The following is an 18,456-nucleotide window of genomic DNA, read 5'->3' on the forward strand; positions in this document are numbered from 1 at the left end:
TGACACGCTGCTACACTCGTATATAACTCTTTACAATATAGCAGCGATAAGCATAAGCATGAACAGCGGTAAGGTAGAAAAATCATCCCATAAGAATTTGGATTTGCCTTTTCTGAATTACATTTACGGGTCTGCTGTGAATCCAGTTGATTGACTCGGGATGGAATTTTAATTGAATCCAAAATATTTTTTTCCCTTCAATCGCTTAACCCTCTAATGCCCAAAACCGTCTTTGATTATTTTTTGTAATTTTATGTTGTGCAGAATTTGAAAAGTTTTTTTTATTCTGTTCAATACTCGGGTACTTACAAGATGAATACAAGATATAAGAACCCTGAGTACTTATTCAAAAGGACGTACGTGATTTTGTAAATGGTTCAGACGTCGTTTGCCATCAGATTGGAATCTGATGGTACTTCCACGCATACCATCACCACTGACAGGTAGGAGGACTTGATTTGCGTAGGAGTGCCATCAGATTGGATAAATCGACGTTTGAATATTTACTGCCGTAATCTGGAAAAGTGACGTATGTGCCATTTTACAACATACATGATTTCCATTTTTCTGTTAAAAAGTTCGATGAGTACTACTCGTTAACACCATTTTTGGAATACGGTATACTGTCACTTTGCCAGATTACGACAGTTTATTTATAAAATCACATACGTCGTTTTGAAGAAAATGTGTGAAATATAAATTTAAGAATTTGGGACTGATCTGCGATTTGGGCGAAACTTATTTTGTAAACAAACATTATATTATCGATTCCGTAGAATGCAAGTGTTTTGACGTAGGACTTACGTCTTTCTTTACTATACCGGGTGTCATTTAGATTTTTTGGAAATCGAGAGCGTTACGCTGGAAGGGAAGATTTTGAACGTTACTAGCGCTTTTATCTTTCGATGGATTTTTAAGATTTATATATCAATCGACTCGGATACTCTCCACCATTTTGAATATTTAATTGAAATTAAAGATTATCAACCATAAGCTATTGAAAATTTCAATTTTTGTCAAAGCCAGTAAAAATTTCATATGTAACCAATCCCGTGCACTCCTAACACGGACATCAGAATGCGGTATGTCACGGGCCTTCGGGTCTACCGCAAGATTTTCTTTGTGTATAAAAGAAGCAGTTCCTATCGTGTGCGAGTCATTCCAGTTCGAGACAGCAACACGTACGGACGTGTTTTTTGCTCGCGCATTTTTTCGAAGTGTTTTTTTCTCGTTCTTTCGCTGTTTACGTTTTCGCTTGTCGCGTTGGCGTTATTTTCTCCCGGACCCGTCATGGGAGACTCGGTGGCCGATTCGGTCGCTGGAAAAGTGCCTAAGCGCACTGCTCTTGGAGGCGCGGGTAACCCCTCCAAGCAGCTTTTGCAGAGCAACGTGTTCTCACCGTTGCCGCTTGATGACGCCGGAAATCCGCCGAAAAAGAGGAAGAAGCAGCAATCGCAGCTGCCGCAGGTGCAGCCGGAGCGGAAGGAGAAGTGCCCGCCCGTGTTTGTGAAGGGCGATCCGCCAGATTTACGACCAAAAATTCGCCAGCTGATCGCTAAGGGGCTGAAATGTACTTTTCGGCTCTGCAGCGAGGGCGTGAAAGTGATGCCGGCCAACAGGGACCATCATCAATCCGTCGTGGAGTTCCTCGAGGTCCACAAGTATGAGTACTACACTCATGACCACCCCGGCACGAAGCCGCTCAAGGCCTTGCTGCGAGGACTTCACGACATGAAGGAGGAAGAGCTCCAAGCAGAGCTTGAAAGTTGCGGACTGAAGCCAGTAGCCGTCCACAAGATCGCTCGTCACGACAAGGCGAGGAAATATCGCGACCAGCTTTATCTGATCCATCTGGAGCACGGTTCCACTACCTGGAAGGACCTGAAGCTGGTTGGCGTTATAAATTACACCGTCGTTGACTGGGAGCGATATCGGCCAGTGCACCGCGATGTCACGCAATGCACCAACTGCTTCAATTTCGGGCACGGCACCAGGAACTGCCGCATGAAGCCGCGCTGCAACAAGTGTGGCGAACCCCATCCGACTGACGAGTGCGACAAAATGGAGGTGGCCGATCCCAAATGCGCCAACTGTGGCGACAAACATCAGGCCACCACAAAGGGCTGCCCAAAGCGAGCCGAGTTCCTGGAAATCCGGAAGAAGGCTTCCACCAGGACCATTCCGAAGAAGAACCGTGTTCCTGTAATCAACGAGGTGAACTTTCCAGCTATCCCGGCTCCCCGTCGTGTGATTCCAATACTCCCACCGCTACAGCCGCACAAGCGACTGGCAGCGGCAGCTGCATCGGTCCAAGCTCCAGCATCGTCGGCACCATCCACCAGCGAATGGCCCGCGCTTCCTCCTCCTGGGTTCCGTCGGCAGTCGGAGAACGAAGCCGTCCCACCGGAAGAATCTGCCCCGCTGTACACTCCGGAGCAACTGATGCCGATCTTCGCGCAGCTCGCCACTCGACTGCGCGGCTGCAAAACCCGATTCGACCAGGTCTTCACACTTGGCATGTTCATCATTGAAAATGGCTGCTAGGGTGGGCCTGGTCAACTGGAACGCTTGCTCGCTAAAGAGCAAAACAATCGAGCTGAAGGATTTCCTTGAGGAGAAGGAAATAGACGTGGCGTTCATCACCGAAACGCACCTAAAACCGGAGGTGAACATCAACATCCCGGACTTCCGCATCGTGCGACTCGACCGGCCGACCAGGGGAGGTGGTGTGGCCATCGCTCTTTGCTACAACATCAACTGTCGTCTGCTTCCAAGTTTCCAGCTCAGTGTCATTGAGGCCATCGGTGTCGAAATCACCACTTCGGTCGGCACAATCGCGCTCATCGCGGCGTACTGTCCAACGCAAGCCAAAGCCGGCGATGGACCATCGGCTGCCCTTCGGAGGGACATCGTCAAGCTGACGCGGAGGCAAGGCCAGTATATCATTGCCGGCGACTTGAATGCCAAACATCAAGCCTGGGGCAACAGTCGCGGCAATCGAAACGGCACCATCTGGAGCAACGACATGGAGGAAGGCCACTACACGATCCTGAGCCCGGATTCCCCACTCGGCTGAGTCGGTCCGGTGCCCACGCAACGCTCGACCTCTACGTAACAAACCTGAGTGACCACGTCTCGCAGCCGGTTGTATACCAGGAGCTCAGTTCGGATCACTATCCGGTGGTGGCGGAACTGGGCTCCTCGGTCAATCGGCACCAGCAGTTACGGCGGAACTACCACCGAGTGAACTGGCAGCGTTTCCAGCAGTGCGTCGATAACACCGTCGACTACGAGGTGCGTCCGGAGACGCCGGAAAGTATCGACCGCCAGCTGTGCGCTATCGAGGAGGCGATCACGGCGGCCCGAGAGCAACACGTACCGACGGCTCGGCAGGTAAGCAACTCCTTAAACATCGATACACTCACCAAAGATTTGATTCGATTGCGGAATGTCACTCGCAGGCAGTTTCAGCGTACTGGACTGCCTGAGCTTAAGGCACGCTGCAATCGAATCACAAAAATTATCAAGGCCAGAATGGTGGACCTCAAAAATAACGACTTCTCGAATAAGATCCGCACTCTCCCAGATTATGCTAAGCCGTTCTGGAAAATGACCAAAATTCTAAAATCCAAGCCTCGGCCCATTCCACCTTTGATCCCACTAGACAATAATGGCTCTAAGGATCGCTTGATAACTCCTGCAGAGAAGGTCGCTGAAATAGGTCGTCACTTCGTCAGCTCACACAATCTTGGACAGAACATCGTCAGTCCACACGAAGCAGCCGTCAACGAGCATGCTAACAACATCCATTTGATTCCCAACGACTTCTCGGAGGAGTTGGAGATCTCAGCTGACGAATTGACGGCCTATATCAAATCGTCGAAGAACATGAAGGCCCCAGGCTTCGACAGCATCCTGAATCTCGAGCTCAAACACATGAGTGCTCCGTTCTTTGAGCACCTCTCGCTGATCTTTAATCAGTGTCTCCGGCTTAGCTACTTCCCATCGTCCTGGAAGTCAGCGAAAGTCATCCCCATCCGGAAGCCTGGGAAGGATCCTTCCTCCCCCAAAAGTTATCGACCCATCAGCCTTCTCTCAGGGTTATCCAAGCTATTCGAAAAAGCTATTCATCATCGGTTACTTGAGTCTGCTGAAAATCTTAACATCTTGCTCGAGGAACAGTTTGGTTTCCGACGCGGTCGGTCAACTGTACACCAACTGACCCGAGTTACCAACGTCCTCAGACGGAACAAGTTTGTCTCGAAAACATCCGCCATGGCCTTACTCGATGTCGAGAAGGCATTTGACAATGTATGGCATGATGGCCTGGTGTACAAACTACAACGCTACAATCTTCCCAGCTACCTGGTGAAAATCATCAACAATTACCTGTCGGCAAGGACATTCCGGGTCTCAATCAGCGGAGCGAGTTCCAATGCGCACAACATCGTCGCAGGCGTTCCCCAGGGCAGTATCCTCAGGCCCCTGCTTTTCAATCTGTTCACCTCCGACATGCCTGAACCTCCAGAAGGCGGCATTCTGTCTCTGTTCGCAGATGACACATCCATCGTCTACAACGGTAGAGTGATCAGAGCGCTAGTGGCAAAACTCCAACGAGGCCTGGATGCCCTGACAGAGTACCTCACCAGCTGGAAGATCTGTATCAACGCGGCGAAGACCCAGGTCATCATTTTCCCCACTCCAAATCCCCTAAACTTGTTCCGCCTGGGGACTGTAAAATCATCCTCAATGGCACGACCGTGGAATGGGCCAATGAGGCCGGCTACCTTGGCTTGACCCTCGACAGCAAGCTTATTTTCAGGCAACAGGTTGACAAAACGGTGACAAAGTGTAACGTCTTGTTGAAACTACTGTACCCTTTGATCAACCGCCGGTCGTCATTGTCCCTGAAAAATAAGCTTGCTGTCTACAAGCAAATCATCCTCCCTGTGATCGAATATGGCATGCCGGTCTGGGAGAGCTGCGCTAAAACCCACCACCTCAAACTTCAACGGGTCCAAAACAAATTCCTGAGGATGATCCTCAACACCTCCCAGGACAAGAACATCCGAGGTCCACCGTCTGGCCGGAATAAAAACCTTACATGAACGCTTTGGTGAGTGTAAAGAAAAGTTTAGGGTCCGTTGCTTGCATTCGGATCAGGCTCCAATTAGGGCGCTAGTTCCAATCTAGGTTATCAAATTTCTTATTGTAAATATTAGTGTACATAGTAGTTAGGTTATCAAATTTAAAAAAACACACCAGCGCCTCCTAAAGGCCGTCATGATATATCATATTAACACTTAAATAACAATGTAAACATAAAAATTTAAAATTGAAGTTGGAGGGCCAAGCCGGCCGAGCACTGTACATGTAAAAAATAATTGTAGAACAGAAAATAAAACAATAAAGAAGAATTTTACTACTACTACTGTGCGAGTCATTACAATTTGTGACAGCAGCGCGTACTGACGTGCTTTTTGCTCGCACATTTTTCTTTTTGTTCGTTCGTTCGTCCGCTGTTTACCTACACAGCGACAGCATGCAGTCACCAGCGGTAGAACTGCGGATGGGTCTGCGAATATGCATGAAAGAAGTGGGCGCATTTTTTTCGCATTCTGTGCTTGATGATGGTCGGATGCATTGGTGTCGGTTGCGATGGATGCAATCGCCCATCGCATCGCTCGGGTTTCACGGCTAGAGACCGATGATGGCTGAGGCAGCGAGGGCAGCGGTGGTGGATGATGAAGAATAAAATTAGAGAGATTTGGTCTGCTAATCCAGGTGTTTGGTTTCATAATCCACATGATCCCGGGATGGGTACGAGTCATAGCATATGACTAACCGTATGTTAAGTTGTGCTTGGTACTAAACGAGAGTACAATAAAACATGGATATACTATAATAGTTCGGATTCCCCAGCAGAAAAAAAAATCAACTATACTGATGAAAATAAAAATTTGATTGAAATAATTACTTTCATTTATTTGCATAAGGTATTAGCAATTAAAGATGCACAATCAGCAATAGTATTAATATCCATTTTAGATTAGAAAATTTCGCTGTATTACATGTCAATGTTTTTAAAAAGTTCGTAAACAATAATTTCCAGAAGAATATTTAAATAAACTTTATCTTATTATTTGTTTTTCATTCTCTGAGAAATTGTATTATTAAACTTGACGTAGACTCGGAGTTTGGAATCAAAACATTAAATAATTTTTCGATGATGTATTCGCAGTACCTCCTCTATTTTAGTAGGGTTACTGCTCCTTGACTTGTTTTTTATTGTTGTAATTTTTTTTTCAGCGGATGGCACGCATGTTTATAGCAAAAGGAAGTAACGAAATTGGTGCTGTATTTCTTTGTTTGGAAAACGGAACAGCTCCCCTAAAATAGCACTTGCCCAAGTTTGAAAATTTTATAAATAGATTTTTTAAACTTCAAATACTACCATCAATAAGAAAACTATAAATGCCCTACATTTGCTTGAGTAAATAAGGGCTTAATAGTTAGAAACAAAGCAATGCTAATTATGTATTTAATTATTAGTTTTATTTCCAGAAATTTTGAATAAACAAATTGCTGATAATTCTACACAGCATGGAAGTTGTCGTTTCCAATATCAATACTATAATCAAACTACATAGTTTTAAAAGTCAGAAGTTAAATGTAAATACGTTACGTTTACACAAGTCCTACGTCTACTCGCGGTTATGTTGAAAACATTACCCATTGCTCTTTTTTTTTTTTTAATATTTCGCCTAATTGATAGAGGAAAACTTCTATGTATTCTGTCGGATACATACCGTGGTTTTCTCAGGAAGTACTTACTTTAGCAGGAATTTTTCCTCCAATGTTTGTTTACAAAGTCGTTACGCCCAAATCGCGAATCAGTCCCGAATTATTCTTTATCACAAGATGCTACAAGATTTCTCTATTAAGTTAGCCATAGCAAAAACAAAACAATTCGAAATATATTTTGGTCCTCCAGTTCCAATTTTGCCATCCACAAGTCGTATATCCGGAAATATAAAATCACCGGAAAGCGCCGACAAAATCATCGAAAACCGTTCTCTGTAACCACAGATTTAATATTTGAAAGGCATATAAACAATATTATATCCAATTTATCACCGTAAAAGTTAGCTAGTTGCCTAGAAGGCACCTATGCCGCACGGCGGGAAAACATTTTTTTTTTATCTTGTGTCGCAATCCCCGTTGCTGGCTGGCGCTCTCTACGTGCTCCGATATCACTTTATCTAAATTCAGTCTTCTATAAATATTTTTCTACGATCCTGAACTATGTTAATCATTTTATTATCATAATACGTAGGTTTGGAAATTTCATACCTATCTGAAAAGTAAGTTCTATATTTTTCCCATACTAAATGTATCGAAAGGTTGTGAAATCATATTTTAACTTATGTTTGGCAGAAGGACTGGAGACCCATACTGTTGAATATTATTCAAATTAACTTTTCTGTAGAATTATTGCACAAATTAAATATGAGGTATATTGCACGATTGCAATGCAAGATCAGGCTGTAGGTGGCTAAGTTTAATTTCCGGTCCGGTCTGAGAAAACTTCGGATTGGAAATTTTCTCGACTTCCTTGAGTGAAAGTATCATAGTTTTAGTCTCATGGTATACCAATGCAAAAATGGTAACTTGGCTTAGAAATCTCGTAGTTATCAACTATGGAAAAGCTGGATGAACACGAAGCTGGGAGGCGGCACAGTTCCGGTGGAGGGAGTAATGCTAATAAGAAGGACTTTTTTTTGTTGAATATCTTGGCTGTGCATATGCACAGCACATGTTTCGAAATGGACAAATTGATATGAAAAAGAATCCACGTGTATTGGAGGGACTCGAACCCTCAACCTCCTACTCTCTAGATGGGCGTGATAAGTACCAACCTCCACCGCGGTTAGCTGTTTTTTGCAAATTGAATATCTTTCGGATGCTTGATTTGTGCAATCTCCACATGTGCTTTACTGTTGTATATCCACAGTCAAGCGAGTGCACATTGTTTATTAAACGAGAGGATCGCAATCTATGCCCCCAACAACGGGCTGGGCGAATTGTATAGAGTGCGAATCAATTAGGGTGGGTGTACCAATTGTCGCCATACATAAGAACAACTATTTTTTCAAAAATAAGTAAAAGGCATATGGGTGGACTTTATATATCAAGTGAAAGGTTTTACTTCCTGCTCCTTAGAACAGCTATGAAAACCACAATAAAATTTGTTATAATCATCAAAATAGATTAATCAATAATAGGAACGCATATACCAGTTGTGACACTATTCTTAATTTTGGTTCCTTATTTGGCAAATCCCATTGTTTTCTTATGGGACTTGCCAAATAGTGACCACTAGTGTGACAACTGGTGCAAAGGACGTCAAAAATTAAGCAAAATCAATTTTTACAATTATGCTTTGCTTGTTCTGGAGGAGATCAAAGGTTTTATCGTATCATATGAATATGCTTTATCGATATGAACTTGGTTTGCGGTGATTTGATTGGCCATTTGGCATATAAAGCACTAGTGCGACAACTGGTACTATAGCCACAACTGGTACATTTAGCCTACACTCTGCTGAGCCAAAGGCTAGCTTGGCTAAAGCATTTGATGAGTTTGATTGCCGATCGTACGGCCGAGTTGCCGAATAATATGTAATTAATAAGAAGGACTTGTAAAATTTAAACTTATGTTCGAAAGTTACAATTCTTATTATATGTCTATTGGGCAGAATTTTAGGCAAATAGGTGGCGCAAAGGTAATATTAGTTGTTGGGTTACTTGTACTTTGTTACTTCACCTTCCAAATCAATCAATACGTATTTTTGGTGAAATAGGATGATATGTACTTATTTTTTTTCGGCTGTCTCATTTGTAGAATTTGAATTTGAAAAGTTTTGCAAGTCACCCCATTTGACGGTATGGTAAGACGGTTGTTGCGGTACCTGGCAACCCGATGCGATTATTGAGTGAAATGTGATGGATGGCTCAGGAGGTGCGTATCGCGCAGAAGCGTGCCGCGGACGCCTGAAGGACACCTGATCAACCCATTACTGATAAGTGAGTTGGCGAAGAAGCTTCCACCGAGTACAAAGATGGATTGGATTCGATACAAGCGTGGGCAATTAGGCGACGGGAAGAGAGTTACATTACGTACCATGGTAGATTTTCTTGCGGAGATAGTCTCTGTAGCTACGGAGGCGATAAATCTGGTGGACGGGCAACCCAGTAGTCGTGTGTGCGATCCGGAACGGAATCGAGAGCGAAGCAAGGTGAAGCAACAAGGAGCGTTTGTGAACGTCCACAAGTAAGACGGACTGTTCGACATACCGAGCCCCAGAAATGAATTCCATGTGGCGAGACAAATCACAGGTTGCGTAATAGCGAGGATTTTTTGATGCTTGATCAAGCACATCCAGCGGTTGAATGCGGTAGAGAGATGGCAGCTTTGTAAAAGCTGTCTAAATGCACACGAAGGTTTCAAGTGTAAAATCATTATTCGCTGTAAGGTGGTGAATTGCAACGCGCACATTCGTCATGTAACATGCACAGTAGCATAGTCAGCCGTCGGTGATCTTTCGTGTTTTCCTGTTGTGAAGGCTCTTCGTATACGTTGATCGAAGCTTCGGTCGCGGAAGAGCTCGGTCGCGATGGAATCGTGCAGCTAATTCGCGTGCTATGGACGTATTATAACTCAGGATGTGTTAGGGACAAAAGGTCGAAGGGACAAATGGTCGAAAAGGACAAAAGGTCGAAAGGACAGAACGTTGAACGGGACAAAAGGTTGAAAGGAAAAAACGTCGACCGGGCAAAAGGTCAAAAAGAACAAATGGTTGAATGGAACCGAAGGTCGGAATATACAAGAAACTGAAATGGAGAGAATCAATGTCGCACAATACATGTTTGAATAATTTCTTAGATAGGTATTCATAATTTTATTTCATGGAAATTACTACTTCTTTGCATTGGAATACACCCAGCTTGTAATAAACTTGATATTGATCGACTTTTGTCCCTTTCGACCTTCAACCCTTTCGAGAAAGTGAAAGTTTGTCTCTTGTCCAGTCATGTTTCTCTAGTATGCGGATCGGCCGGTCATCGAAAAGTTCTGCTTTGTGTGGAAAGCAAAACGATCGGCCGGTCACCAAAATTGTGTGCTGCTTGGGGTTTCTGCAGTAAGTGATACGGTGTTCGGTGGCTCATGAGTTTGCTGTAGCCATCGAACAAGTAAGTGTGTGTTTCAATTGATGCGATTAGAATAAATTATCTATCTGGTGTTCGATGGCTGATGTGCATTAGGACAGTTCAAATTAGAAAAATGTGTTCAAAATCAAGCTCCCATAACTTGGATGGGAAGGTATTATAATAGATAGTACTCTGACAAAATTTCAGCACATCTGATTAAGGTGGCGCTAAGACGATTAAGTTCCATATGCAAATTACTATGGAGAATTGGTTATTTACTTACGTTCAATGTGTTGTATTTTTGCTTGATTAGATTCAATTCAAGAAGTCTCTCCAGAAGTTGATACTTAAATCTATCGTGAACATTTTTCTAGAAGATATATAAGCATTTAAAATCAGCTTTCATAACGAAATTAATAAAACATATAAGACCTTGCTGTTGTTGGAACACTTTTGAATTTTTTTTTTCACCGATAGGGCACCAACGATATTGTGATATCTGTTACTTAGTAACTGTTACTGGATTTGTTATGAGTTGGAAAGCTGCCATCGCGTGTAATAAAATAAGGTGACATATTCAAACTTCTAGAATGGAATTAGGGAAGGCCTTGGTGTGGTCCGTCTGCTGTCCAATTTCAGCAGTTAGAGAATAAAAACTTCCAAGAAATAAAGTGGCATTGCAGCTTTTATTCTATTATAGCACGAGTGAATGTAATACGCGGCTCGCAAAATGATCGCTGATCTTTGGAAAACCTTTTGTATTGAAACTCGACGACAAAGTTATCACTTGAAGATATCGTTGCAGGCCCAAGATAAATTAATCGCCTTGAGGAGAAACAAATGGAGAGATGATGATAGAAGGAACAAAATAAAAAATATAATACATCGTTTTTAAGCGTTAGCCTTTTACCCTTTTTATGTTTCTATAGGTGTTTTTCGTACAATAAGATATAAGGAGATCCATAACATTTTTTACCATATGTTAGTAGCTCCGTTGACTTGCCAGCCCTTCGGCCCCACGATAAATCGGGAAACACCCACGCAATAAGATATCGCTAAGAAGTTAGGCCTGATTCACCATTCATAGAAAGAGAGCAGTAATAATTATCCATACACATTGTCGCTCGATATCAACTATACTATTGAAATAAATTTTTCACCCTGTTCCTAAAGTTGAACTTTATAATTACACAAGTGATTCAAACTAGTTACACTTAGAACTACCTACTAAAATAACTTGAACTGGATAACATGGTAAATAACTACAATGATTGAAGTTTAATAGTACACCCAACCAGCGACTGTAAGATTTTCTAACAACTATGTATAAAAATCTGCCAAAACCTATATAAGAACTGGGTATATGCGAAAATGATAGATTCTTATACAAATATTATATGAGAACTTACAGTCATGACAGTCATGAGACAGTCGCTTGTTGGGTGTAGCAGTGAATTACAGAAAGTAAGCGAATTATGGACTATGAAATCAAACACATATAACACACAGCTAAATGTATCTATCATTCATTCAAGGAATTTATAATAAATATCACCATACTCATACGTTGGAAATATATTCATTAATTCAATGGATTTACTTTATGTCGTATTAAGCAACACCATACATATACCCCATGATACCCCGCTACTCCGTAAAATCTCATTTTCAAGTGTCTCTTGTGATTAACCCTCAGAATGCACTAGAAAAACGCTTAGCTGTTAGGTGTATTAAACAGTATTTCTAAAATAAGTCGCTGTTCGTATTTGATACAACACCTACTCAATCATTTCTCTTCGTAAATGAGTCGCACATAATTACATTTATTCTGTTATTCAAACACATATTAACATTTTTCAACGTTTATAATAATAATAATTATTGATTTTTTTTAAGACCGTTTATTTTGTTCCAAAGTTATTAAAAAAAACTGTTGTACAGCTACGAAGGTTCGTGCCAGGGCAAATTACTAAATCCACTGCTATAACATCCAATTTTGGGTTTATTGAACATTTTGGAATAATATATCAACAATTGCGACTTGAGCGTGACCTGAAATCTATAAAAAAAAATCTGGAGAGGTTGCAGTTGAGTTCCATTCCATTGTGTATGCCAAATCCAAAAGGATATGTGTGTTTGGCGGATAGTAAGTAGATTCTTTGGGACGATAAACCAATAATTTCATTATGTCTTGAGCAGCTACATGGTGGAATATTCTATATTGTCAACATATAAACAAAGAATTAAGAATAGAAGTTGTTAATAGAAAAAAAAACCTACCATGAATAACGTCATCTGGATATGTACTGAAAACTTTCAACATCCTTTTATGTGAATAAACATTTCTTATTTCTTACGCAATGATGATGGAAATGGAAATATTCTCGTCCAAATAACTTGTTTGCGTACTGTCACTATACAGCCTCAGAACAACACTTAAGAATAGTTGCTAAGAAGTTATTACAACATCGTTGATACCCTATCGGTAAAACTTACTTTTTCAAAAATGTTCCAACTACAGCAAGGTCTTATATGTTTTATTAATTTCGTTATAAAAGCTGATTTTAAATGCATATATGTCTTCTCGAAAAATGTTTATGATAGATTAAAGTATCGACTTTTGGAGAGACTACTTGAATTGGATCTAATCAACTAAAAAATACAGCCCATTGAGCGTAAATAACCAATTCTCCATAGTAATTTGCATATAAAACTTAATCGTATTCGTGCCACCATTAAACCTTAACCAAATGAGCTAAAATTTTGTCAGCATACTATACACCCGATTCTGTTTTTACACGGATTTTTTTTTCACGGACGTGGAACGCCTCCCCCGTGTAAAAAAAAGAATCGGGTGTATACTATAATATCTTTCCATCCAAGGTATAGGAGCTTGATTTTGAATTTTTTTTTTTTCTAATTTGAACTGCCCTGATGTACATGTATTGCGCTTTGCTCTGATCGCAAGAAGCACGATCTTCAATGGTTTGCAGTAGCCATCGAGCAAGCGTTGTGCAGTGCGTGTTTTAGTCGTCGCGAAGTAGTTAAGATATCGAATCAGTCTTCGAGAAAATACGTGAAACACGCGTTTCTTTTCCGTTTTCGTATCATCATGAATATGGCGTCGTTCAAAATAAATAATTAGTCGCTTACCAAGGCGATTATATTTATAATATATTTCCTTCCCAACTAACAACTATTCCTTTCCAGTGCGCTCATGGAGATGCAGAGGATTCCTCGGTCTCTTGTAGTAATGAGTGTCGAACTAATTTTCCTCCCCTTATCCTAATTGACTGTGAGGACGTGGCCGGCATCGTTATTGGTCTTGAATTCAAGAAACTCCGAAGCATGTATAGTGAGAATAGCTTTCTAGCCCCGAGAAAACTATTCAATTGGTGAGCTGTGCATTATTTGTTGTTTCTCGGCCAATCTTTCGACCTTTTGTCATAGATTCGCTCAGGATCTTTGGAGAAGCGGGTGCAACTGGGATGACAAGATCGCGAGTTGCATCCGCGTTGACTTTCAATGACCTTGCTATTTCTCCAACCCGTACTGCAAACTGCTATTAATTAAATTGCTTCTAGAGTTTTGCCTTTCGCGTATACTAAGTATACGTAAAGTCTATAGGATCACTCCAAAACCGAACTTTGGATAAAAGGCTCTGAGACCCGTAGTGTTATATACCAACCGACTCAGCTCGACTAATTGATATGATGTATGTATGTGTATACAAAAAAAATGTGAGACACATTTTTTCTTCCTCAGCCTTATCCGACAACAGGTTGCACTCGTCGTGGAATCCTTCCTCATTTTTCAATATTGAAAATTGGCCCAATCGGCCATTTAATTCCGGAGTTATTAAAAAAACATTGGGAAAAAATACAAAATCTAAAAAAAAGTTTCACAAAAACTGCTGCAATGCATTCAAATGAACGCAAATAAAGTGAATTTATGGAAATAACTGAATCTATCTCCATGAAGTGCAATTTTTACCTCCGTTATGTGCTTTTCTGGTTACTCTTATGTGTTTTTTTGTTTTAAATATAATACACGAGAAAGGCACCATCACCGCAAAGTGGATTATTCTGGGTTTCTTAGAAGAGTTTAAAACAAATGTCCTTATTTTTTCCCGTCCATTTTTTTTTCTATATCATCCTTCGACGTCTTCATCTTCATATTCTCCAATTCATTATTCTCCAATAGATCAGGCAGAGATTTTATTATAATATATAGCCTGCTATGTATCCTGCCCAAGGTTTGTTTTCATGTCACATTACAGTATTGGTTCTTCAAGTGGCCTTTATCGGGATGATAACGAGCAAACTCTTCTCCCGTACCATTCCAACTCTAGTCGTAATTTTATTTCATCCTTTCGATCGAAACCTAGACAAGGAACGATACGAGCGAAAACTGAAAACAAAACTTTAATTTCTGCAGGCAAACCCATAACCCTTTATGACAAACCACACGACCGTACCGGGAAATGAAAACTCATTTCCGGTGCCAACCGGTGCATGACTTATCGGTTGTTATGATTACGAAATATACGGATTGTCAAATGTCAGCAGTTTTCCTTCCCGTTACCAACGGTAAACATCGATGCCTTCTTTGATGTTGGTTTTTCGCAAAAAGCTTAGCAGAAGGGATTGTGCTTTCGTCTTTGACGTTCGATAATAACGGCTTATCGAAAGAAGGAAATACAAGACACATTTTACTCCTGCGCCACCGCTACGGCGATGGCACGTATATGGGCGTATTGGTCTAAACTTAATAATCAATGACGTCGATATTGCATTGACGGTGGTATCGAATCACACGCGGGGCCTCTCAGGATTAGTTTGATTCCCTCCAATGCAGCAAACGGTAGGACGTCAGTTCGCTCAAGTGCATCAAGGTCGCTATGGGGATCGCCCTGTAGTCGACGGTGAAGCAATAACCATGATGATGGAAAGGGAATGTTTTTGCAGAGGATACCGTGCCACCAGTTTTATCTTCCACTTGTCGATGGGCTACAGTCAGAAGCACAGAATATTGGCATTTTTTTACAATTTTCAGACAGTTTCAAATTCAGTAAACAGTATTTTAATTGCTTACATTATCTTTGTCTGTTTTTATATTTGTACATGAGTGAATAACCCATATCACGAGTCTGGCACCCCTAGTCAGCCAGGAATGATCCCACTAGCGCTGAGAAGCAATAAGACGCCATCGTACAATGACGGAAATCAAAGCCCGAGCATAAGATGATTGAATTTGGATTTCTGACGGTGGCGGTTACTGGCGGCATAGACGACAACGCTGCGCCGCCCGGATGGGTGGTAGTTTTCCTCGATCATCCGATTTTCGAAGCCAACTGTAAGAAACGGTAAGATCTGCAGAATCAAAGAGTTTTACGAGTATTTTGCTAGCGCAATGCAGTTTTATAGCCCCAAGAGAAGCTTATGTTTGTTGCTTCTTTTAGGCGAAGAAGACGTATGCGATGCATTCGGTGTGCCTGAAACTGACAACCAAAGCTGCATTCACTTTACGATAATGCCGGTTTTGGTGCTACGTTCTCATCCAGTTTTACGTTTATAGAGGAGTGTTTAAGAAATAAAGCGTTCAATAATTTTCGTAAAATTTAGAACAGCGAGTTATGGCTTCCTATGGTCTAAAACAGTTTTCAAGCTAAGTGCATAAGTGTTAGTCGTAATGCTGCATTCTACAGTTCTCATTAGGAAATACAGTGCTTATATTTTTAGCCAATCTCAGGCCCAACTACTGACGCTTCCTTTCACTTGTTCTTCGCTCAGGCTACGCTGCGGTATACCTTAAGGTATGAACATGCTGCAATTTCCTCTCTTCCACTATTTATTGACGTTTGGTGGCATTGATGAGCGCGGTCGATAAACACCTACATCAGTTTAGTTTTGATCTCAGTTATAAATTTGATTTACATATTCATTCTGTAGCAGTTTTAATTAAAGTGTATTCAATATTGATAGCAGTCTTAGCTCAACATGACCATAGCTTCTACTTCATATTTAATTTTTCTTCAACAAAGGAGATTTTCTCTATTCCAACAAAATGATTTCGAAAAAACTTATCGCAAAACTTTCGGAAATAATTCTATACTTTGACAAAGGCTTGGCAGCTTTAGCAATAAACCCCTCGAGAAGTGCGTGATTTTTTCTGCTCCCGTCTCATTGTGACCCGAAACGTGTGACTTAATGGTGGCCCAAGCATAGATGCCCGGCTACGGCTCACGAAAGTTATAGAGCCAAGCCGCAATCCAATTAATCAGGAAGTTTAATGAAATTGCACCCCCAATGGAGACAAGAAACCCCGTTCGGTGAACATTTATTAAGACATTGCGGAGCGATTTTCCATTCTCCTGTGTTTCTATTCTTGTTGCGAAGTTTAGCACGTCTAATGAAAATTAATGCTCGGGAATAAAACTGGCCCGGTGCGGTCCCGACCTAAGTCAAACAGCAATTTCACACCCAGCGAGAAGGTTAATGAGATCTAGTTAGAAGCAAATAGCCACAGTCACCAACCGACGGCAACCGAGCTTGCGTGTGAGTGTGCTTCTCAGAACGTAGAACCGAGCGAAACTAAACCTCGGATCGATTCACGTTTGACGATAAAGGAACTTTTTGTAAAATGTGTCACAGTATTCAGCTTTTTGTGCACGTACATGCATAATTTCACATTATAGAATCCATCTGTCATCAAAAACGTCACACGAAATGCTATTTGCAGCGCTTCTAGTAGTCTACTTCTTTTTCTTCTAATTGACATTACATCCCCACACTGGGACAGAGCCGCCTCGCAGCTTAGTGTTCTTTAAGCACTTCTACAGTTATTAACTGCGAGGTTTCTAAGCCAGGTTACCATTTTTGCATTCGTATATCATGAGGCTAAGACGATGATACTTTTATACCAAGGTAAGTCGAGACAATTTCCAATCCGAAAATTGCCTAGACCGGCACCGGGAATCAAACCCAGCCACCCTCAGCATGGCGTCTAACCGCACGGCTAGTAGTCTACTACTCACTGGAAATACTACCGATCAGATACAAAGACACTTACCTGGGTTTCAAACAATCACTTATCATGAAAACTTAGATACCTTATGTGATATACCAAATAAAAAATACCACAATGTTTTCTAAATCATAACATAATTTTATTGACCAGCTTCTTAACCTAACTAACATTTCAATGAAATAATATAATTTTGAATATAAGGGACGAGTTGGATTCAAAATCTCACCCAGAAAAGAACATTTGAAGACTAAGCAATTGAGTGTATTTTCGTGTTTCTCACTCCTGCGACATTTGGCCACATGATGACGACTTTTAGAAAATAGATAGATGAGAGATAAACTCAGGAATAATATTGAGTTGTGATAATATCATGTGACAAGAGAACTTGAGTTGAAACTCAAATAAATGTGGTGGGCTGATAGGACAAGATTGAGCATCACCACATGTATGTCTGCCTGATGTATATTTTCAATAAACTTTTAAAACATTACAAACATTGTCAGGATCAATGGCAGGTAGTTGATCTTGCCTGTGAAGAAACATAAAAAAGAATAGAGAAAAGAAAGCAAAGAGAACGATTGCCCCCACTTAAAGGTGAGCAATCGCACTCATGAGTGTAGACTAAGGCATTTTCTAAAAATAAAAGTTAGTTTTATCAGAACCATTGACTTGTACGGATTAAGTCAAAGCGGACTGGCATACTTCTGGGTACAAGTACAGCCACGCTCACATCATTGGTGGCAGCGGTGAGGTCGCAGAATGATTTTTCAGACAGGATAGATTTATCACAGCAACGCATCAAATTATCAGCAACGGATTGACTTGTAATCAATTATTCTCTTATTTACTCTAGATATTTTTCAGGAAATAAAAATTTAGAGTTAAGGTAGAACCAAAGACGCTTGGTAACTCTCCCAGATATCACATTCCTAGAGGATGACGGCTTCACTTCACAGGGTGTAATGATCATTCTCGAGACGAAGTAATAGACGAAAAATAGAAATAAAATTTGAAAGAAATTCTGGTGGTTGGACGAACATCAAGTTTACTAAAATTATAGAAATAGAACATAAAAATAATTCACAAAGCATTTTTCAAACTTCCGGAAACACTTTGTTGAAATTCAAACGAATAAAAAATTAAATAGAATTTGAAGAAAAAAACGATTTTTTTTACTGAATGACTTCCAATCAATCTGAAATGATAGTAGAAAACC

Source organism: Armigeres subalbatus, chromosome 3 (assembly GCF_024139115.2).
Source record: "Armigeres subalbatus isolate Guangzhou_Male chromosome 3, GZ_Asu_2, whole genome shotgun sequence".
Classification (NCBI taxonomy): Eukaryota; Metazoa; Arthropoda; class Insecta; order Diptera; family Culicidae; genus Armigeres; species Armigeres subalbatus.